We start from the raw sequence: 8,112 nt of genomic DNA, 5'->3' as shown, positions 1-8,112 counted from the left end.
ATCCTTAGAGGGTTTAAGGCAAACAATTGACTGCAATTTTCTAATATTTGTTTATAAGGATCTTCTCCAAAATATTTTTAAACCAAATATATTAACAATTATTTTTAAGAGTACTTAAAAATATTTGAGTGTTTTTTTTTTTACTTAAAAAAAAAAGACATTAAGCAAATAATTTAGCCATTTTATTACTTTCAGTAAAAAAAGCTGCAACGGAAGTTTGCCGGAAAAAATTTGATATACTAAGGGTATTCTTACAGGAAAGAGAAATACTTTTCAATATATTTAACACTGCAATTGTTGAAATGGTGTTTGTCTCTATCTTATAATTATTATTGTTGTTATTTTTCATAGTATTTATGGCGAAAGAATCTTTGCAAAAGAATCGATGCAACCAGATGTTCACAGCAAACATTTTATTTCGAAGAAAAAAATCCTTATCAAAATGAAGGTAAGTTTACTTTTTTTTCCAGCTAACTACACCTATAAATTTTCTAATACACCGCCTGTCCCAGGTTACCTACTAAAAATCTTTAGCCAATGGAGATGTAGGAACCAACTGGCTTTCCCAGTAGGGACACTATAGTAATGGTAAGTTTTCTAGACTTCCAAAGTGCATGTTGATATTAGGAGAGACGGTGCAGTATGAGAGTGTAAAGAGTGAGGCCAACGAAGTCGTTTGACCATTTTTAGCAAATGAGGCATTTATTGGACGAAAAGTTTTTCGAAAAGTACACTACACTCTTTTTATTTTAAAAGGACAATTTTATTTCAATAATGAGGCTCAAAATCGAGAAAAATAGGAACAATTTAAGATCATACTGAACCTGGAATTACTCAATTTCAAGCAATAAAGAGGTCAAAATAGTAAAAATTGGGTACAAAGCTTAAAACACCTCAATTTCACCCTATAAATAAGAACAGGATAAGAACATTTGAGGCTCAAAGTGCCAAAAAATAAGAACAGCCGATCCTCATAGAAATTTTACTAGTTCTTATAGAAGAAAAAAGTGTGTAAGGTTCGATTTTGTACTATAAGATCCACAGGACTCTAATTTTACCTACACACATTCTTTCGTCTCCAAATTTCCTTAATTGGCATATAAGACCAGCAGAGAATCTTATGCAATAAGCTTGACAGTTGAAAGTAAAATTCTCCTACTCATCAAGAATTTGATATTTTGTATTCAAACAAAAAGTTTACATACTTTCTGAACCGCGTACTTGAAAGCTCGCGTGCCATAAGTATACACTTTTAGTGGTGAAAGCATTTTTTTCTAAAAGTTGTTTGGTGTGTTTGGCTCTCTACTTAAACGGATTATGTTTTATCTTGTTAGTGCGAAGGAAATTGAAACTTGTTTGTTTGTCGTAAGGCTTTAAATTTATTCTTTGTTACAGTGTAACGATTTTGAAATATTCAGTCTTTTTTATGTATTTTTGTATCGTGTTGTTGCTTTGGGTTCAAAAGTTCGAATGATAGAATGATAGGTTAGAACTTCATTTAACTTTGTCTCGATGGTCCATGCCTGTAAAGTCATAGATTAAGTAAAAATTATGTCCTTGGTGCAACCTAGTCGCAATTTATCCGAGCAGGCTTTAATAAATTACTAATGGACATTACTGACGATACTCACGTTTCGAAAGTTGCGAGCACTGGGAACGAGATTGATTTCCTTAGTTTTCCTAAGTATTAACAGTGTTTAAACGTTGAAAAAACACTTTTGCCAGAGAGCTTTGGTATATCTGATGAAGACAATTTAAATGTAGATTGAATCCGGCGATATTAATGAATTAGGTAACAAAAAGGTATATTCCTTGTTCAAGTGTTAAAATTACGAAGTCGAAGTCCAAGGAGTATCAGATACTCTCCATACCATCGACATTAAACGAATAGCAACCGTATATATGTATCAGAAAGAGTTCGTTTTGTGATGCTCTTCCTTGTGTTGATTCAAATGCCATTTTTTGACAACGGGACACTTTTGGTAAACTGTGAACCCAAACACAAATATCGCGGTGTCTTTTATGTTCAGCAACGGAAATATTTTCAGCGAGACTGATTTTATTTTTATTTTACCAATATTTCAATAGGTATATTTAAGAAAGAGGTATTTTGGCTACACATGTAGGTATTCTGTAGACGCTGGCTGGCATCAATGATGCCGTTAAATCAATATTTTATGAGACAGTCAACCTTTTAAAGCTTAGGAACGAGTGGACGCCATCACGCAAACTAGGTGGGGGCTCATTTAGTTTCTTATCCCCCCCCCCCCCAAAAGCACATAAGTGTTCCCGTTTCATATATTATAGTTTATTTTTTCCTTTTTCTGACCAATCTTGCTCCACATCCGTGTCAATCCAATGTGAAAAAGAATGTGAATTAAAATTGACGAGTAAGCAAACGATATCCCTCTTATTTAAAAACAAGATTCGCAAAAATGCGACTAAATATTTCCTTAAAAATGAAGGTCATTATTGACATATACCAGCAAGTAGCTGTCGCTAAGAATGCCCCGGAGAGCTTCCTATCGAAATATCCCTAAGTAAGCAAAATTACACGTGTGTAGATTTTAAATTCGTTTTATAAATAAAATTTAATTGGAGGACGAAAGCTTGGTTTTAACTTTACTTTTGAGATGACATGAGATAGACAGTCGCTCACAACTCAAAAAGAGAAGTTATCGCTCACATGTTATCACAGTGAAAACGCCAAAAATCTGAAATTTATTTGATTCTTATAAAGTAGACACTTATAATAAAAATAAATATGCTCATCTTTTTCGCCATACTTTGTTTACTTTGTAAGACTTAATTACCGAAAGATATATTGCCTTCAATCAAGAGTTATTAATTTGATTCTTATAAAGTAGATGCTTATAATAAAAGTAAATATGCTCATCTTTTTATCCATCCTTTGTTTACTTTCTAATAACTAATTACCGAAAGATATAATTGCCTTCAATCAAGAGATATTGATTTGATTCTTATAAAGTAGATGCTTATAATAAAAGTAAATATGCTCATCTTTTTATCCATCCTTTGTTTACTTTCTAATAACTAATTACCGAAAGATATAATTGCCTTCAATCAAGAGATATTGATTTGATTCTTATAAAGTAGATGCTTATAATAAAAATAAATAAGCTCATCTTTTTCGCCATCCTTTGTTTACTTTGTAAGGACTAATTACCGAAAGGCATATTGCCTTCAATCAAGAGTTATTGATTTGATTCTTATAAAGTAGATGCTTATAATAAAAATAAATATACTCATCTTTTTTGCCATCCTTTGTTTACTTTGTAAGAACTAATTACCGATAGGCATGTTGCCTTCAATCAAGAGATATTGATTTGATTCTTATAAAGTAGATGCTTATAATAAAAATAAATATGCTCATCTTTTTTGCCATCCTTTGTTTACTTTCTAATAACTAATTACCGAAAGATATATTGCCTTCAATCAAGAGTTATTGATTTGATTCTTATAAAGTGGATGTTTATAATAAAAATAGATAAGCTCATCTTTTTCGCCATCCTTTGTTTACTTTGTAAGGACTAATTACCGAAAGGCATATTGCCTTCAATCAAGAGTTATTGATTTGATTCTTATAAAGTAGATGCTTATAATAAAAATAAATATACTCATCTTTTTCGCCATCCTTTGTTTACTTTGTAAGAACTAATTACCGATAGGCATGTTGCCTTCAATCAAGAGATATTGATTTGATTCTTATAAAGTAGATGCTTATAATAAAAATAAATATGCTCATCTTTTTTGCCATCCTTTGTTTACTTTCTAATAACTAATTACCGAAAGATATATTGCCTTCAATCAAGAGTTATTGATTTGATTCTTATAAAGTAGATGCTTATAATAAAAATAAATATGCTCATCTTTTTTGCCATCCTTTGTTTACTTTCTAATAACTAATTACCGAAAGATATATTGCCTTCAATCAAGAGTTATTGATTTGATTCTTATAAAGTAGATGCTTATAATAAAAATAGATATGCTCATCTTTTTCGCCATCATTTGTTTACTTTGTAAGAACTAATTACCGAAAGGCATATTGCCTTCAATCAGGAGATATTGATTTGATTATTATAAAGTAGACTTTCTTTAGGCGCTAAAGCGGGCGTCAGTCAGGGCGTACGGAGGGCGTTTTGACACGGGAAATTATTATTATTATTATGATGGAGAAAGCCCGTTTTAAAAAATATTTCCCTTTTGGAAAACGGGAAATATTTAACAAACACCTTTGAATAGAATATTTTTTTGATTAAATTTTGGAGGTTTGTGGTTACGTAAAACCAACTTTCTAATTTAAGAGAAACCAACTATATATACCCACTGTTTACCGGCAACAAATCAAATTATCTGAAATGGTTGTATCTTTATTTTAAGATTATAACGCTTCCCCTTATGCACGCTAGTAATTCAAGTAAGTAATACTACCTTGACAACACGTTTTTAATTATTGAGGCTTGGTTGTAATTTCTACAGTAAGTCTAAAGCCTCGCATTTACCTCAACGGCCAATTTTCATATAAAACCATTGCATATGGAATGAGGTGTTATTTCAAAACATTACCAGATTTTTTGACATATTAGATTTCATTCACGGGAGGGGGTACAAGTTTGGCGGTGTTACGGTATAAGACCTTTTTTCCGTCGGTGTGTCGGTATTTAAAGACAAAAATGAAAATATAAGGATTTTCGCAATTTTTGCTGTCGGTGTTGACGATGTGTGGGTATTTCGGTGTTCGCAACCTCTGTACTCTCCCCAATCTCGTACCCAGAGCAACTTCCACCAATTTTTGATTTTACTAATGGCTGTGATACGATCGTGAATACTGTCGTAAAAAAACGAACTAAAGGTCTAGGTACGAGTCTCATCGTTAAGTGTCGCCAGACATTTCTATACAGGAACGTGGCTAATCATTTCTCTTTTTTAACCAATATCTATCATTATGACAGTATCGTTACTCATTATGGTATTTCTATCCCACCCAAATATTGAAATGCACTTGTTGAAACCTTAAAATTGTCAAGGAAGCTTGAAAACAATAGAAGAAGATTTCCGAAGTAATTTACCGTAAGGTTTTTTCTTGTTCTTGTTGGTTGGGTGATTTCTCTTTCACAAATCTCTTACTATCCGGTCTCTTTTTGGTAGAATTACGTAATGGCAAAGCGAAAACAATTCATTTACGAAACACTGAGAATCTTTTTCGACTAACTATGGCACCTGCTTATCGGTGTCTCAACTGAAACCTCTCTTTTCTGAATAGTAGATCTTTACTCCTCTCTATCAAAGTGATGTCCTAGTTTAATGTCTCTGTAATCATTTGAAACATTTAAAATTTTTCTTCGTAATGCCTTCTCTTACGGCGGGAAATGTTTTTGATTTGTTTTTCGGATTCCATTGTTTTTCCTCTTAGGAAACCAATTGCAAGTAAGATTAAAAGAATACATGATTTCCATATTTTTACATAACATCCTTAAAACCCCGCTTCATCCAAATTTTTCTATAAGCATATCCATTTAAAAACATCATATGTTAAGAACAAAAGTTAGATGAGTTAAAAGAAAAACTTACGAGAATCCCAGTTAGAATTTTATCTATGACCTAATAATTGAAACTCAGAAATCAGCTATCAGTAACATCATGGGTAACCCAACCTTTTTCTGTTGTTATATAGTTTTCTTATTTCGAAACAGAAATATTGCGGTTTACGATTTCTCCGGGCTCCACCACGTGACTTTTGTAATAATTAAGTATTATAATTAGTTTGGTAGTACTTAGTCGGGTTTCATTAAGTGATTACTATTTGTAGATAAACTAGCAAGGTGTGTATATTCATGTTACTTGATTTTCCTCAATGTTTTTTGTTTTAGATGGATAATGAAAAATGTTCTTGAGGTCACGTAGAGTCACTGGAATCTGGATTCAATTTTGCTTGATAGTTGGGATATTTAGTGTACTTAATAGAGATGAGATGGAGTTTTTATAAGATACCTTAATAATTGGTCATTCGAAGGAATAAAAATGGCGCGTTCTTTATAGAAAAAGTAACAAAATTGTTATATTACTGGTTAAAAATTATTACGCGGACCAACCGAATCAAATAAGAGCTTCTAAAAACTCCACCTCGTCCCACATAATATGGTGAACTAACTTGATCTTTTCTAGTAGTTTAACTGCAATTTTAAAAACTTTGAGCTTAAGGTCTTTTTTAGGGTTTTAAAAGTGTAAAATTCATTTTTCTTATCTCTAATCATACCTATTGCTAGCATTGTCTCTATGGTACTGGACTGGCTTCAGGTGTCGCAGGTGCCAGGGATTTTCAATTACTTGAGAGATTGATACTTGATGTCATTTTTTTGTTCTTCACAGTTGTGTATTTTTATGGCCAGTGGAAACCGAAGTAAATACATAAAGCTTTATAAAATTTTCAAATTCATTTCAAAAATTTTTCATTTTCCCTTAAGAAATTCGTTAATTCAAAACTTAATTCCTCGAATACACGCTTTTTTTTTATAAGAATGGTGTAAATCCATTTCATCATGGATATTCTTAACTTTTTTGGGAAAATCATCCTAAAATATTCTTACAGCATTCTTATTACTTGGGGGTAAATGGCAATTTGTAATTTAAAATTCTCTAAAAATGACATTCTTAGCTTGAATAGCGAAATTCCATGATGGTGATATTCTTAGCATATTCTTAATTTTTTGGCCATTTTCATCATGGACATTCTTATAAAGTGTATTCTTATTAAAAAAAAGCGTGTATTCGAATGTATTTCTAAATTAACCATTTACTAAAATAGAATTGTCACAATGACTTGGATGCTCGTTTTATCAATGGAAATAAACAATGATAATCAAGATATTCAGAAAATGACAAAGAAATTTTTAAGATATTGTGGGAGGACAATAGACTTGTTTTTCTGATTCAGGATAATTGAGAAAATTAACATCAACTTGCTAATAAGTGTATCTATTTTGATTTGTTTTGAAAATGAAGAGCTGAATGAGGCTGTTATACTTCATGTTGTAGGATTTTTTTTGGTGTATATTGTTAGAGATTGGGATAGTGTCGGAAGAATTTTCAAATGTTTACATTGAAATGAGTTAAAACATCTCGAATATTTAGCTTGTTGATAATAAGATACCAAAAGATTGTAGCATTTAGTTTCGGGCTAGAGGCGAGACTCCTGGATGGGAAATGAAACCACTTATTTCCCTTCCAGAACGCCCGCGCGTAGTTTTTACACAAACTCCGGATTAAAACTAAAATCTATCGCTAGATTTCAAAAAATGTAGTCCTCAAAGGAAGAAACCGCTAGATACAATCCGTCGTCATGATTACGACGCGTTCTATGTGCGTTTTGCATGGGATAAGTGGCTTCAATTTCTCTTGCCTGAGAAGGGTTAAAGTTTCGCCTTTAGCCCTTCGGGCTTGAAACTCAATGATTGTAACCGTCAGTGATTGATCTTTTTTGAATGTCTTCGAAAGCTTCATTTATGTCATTTGATGTTATTGACTGAGCTGTCCATACTGTATACTCTATCCGGATAAAACTACACGTTTTTGTTGTCCAATGTACTAATCCATTTGTCTAATATATAGACAGGTATCATATTTTTGCGATTATATTTTAAGCATATCGACTCATCCTTCTTCATAGTAACGTTACTAAAATCGCCAATCAATCGTAGTTTAAGACAATTAAGTATCGATCACTTGTTTAGAGTTAATTGATTGTTTTAATGAGCCAGCAAATTAAAATCTTAAAAACCTCACTAAGCTAGATGCTAAGTCGCGAAATTGGTAACAATTTCAATTTTTTCTTAAATGGATTTTAATAATCTAATATCAATCACTTCTGTCTCCTCAGTTAGCGGAAGTTTGGATTATCATTTTTTTACGTACATGTATAGGATAAATTCAGGATCTTGAACCTCAACCTTATTATAAGACGATAGTTTAATCTGTCAATTTTGGGTGGGTGCGCGCTGGATAGAGTTTCTACCACCCGTATAACAATTAGATAAACGTTGAAACAGCGTTGTGTGTCAGTTAGGTTATCACGCGAGCTTAATGTACAGTATC

The 8,112-nt window shown here is 32.1% G+C and overlaps 1 protein-coding gene across 1 annotated transcript in view; it reads left to right on the top strand.

The window, feature by feature from the left end:
• The first annotated feature begins 355 nt into the window (after positions 1-355).
• The window catches only part of LOC136798480 (uncharacterized), a 50,071-nt gene continuing 42,314 nt past the window's right edge, over positions 356-8,112 (top strand). Inside the window, exon 1 of the mRNA XM_067055095.1 lies at positions 356-448. The gene's annotated coding sequence lies outside the window, so the exon portion shown is untranslated. The remainder of the gene's footprint in view (positions 449-8,112) is intronic.

The sequence above is a fragment of the Clytia hemisphaerica genome, unplaced genomic scaffold, assembly GCF_902728285.1.
Source record: "Clytia hemisphaerica strain Z4C2 unplaced genomic scaffold, Clytia hemisphaerica genome assembly, whole genome shotgun sequence".
Taxonomy (NCBI): domain Eukaryota; kingdom Metazoa; phylum Cnidaria; class Hydrozoa; order Leptothecata; family Clytiidae; genus Clytia; species Clytia hemisphaerica.
The sequence above is the reverse complement of the archived record's forward strand: the minus strand, read 5'-3'. Positions and strand labels throughout refer to the sequence as shown.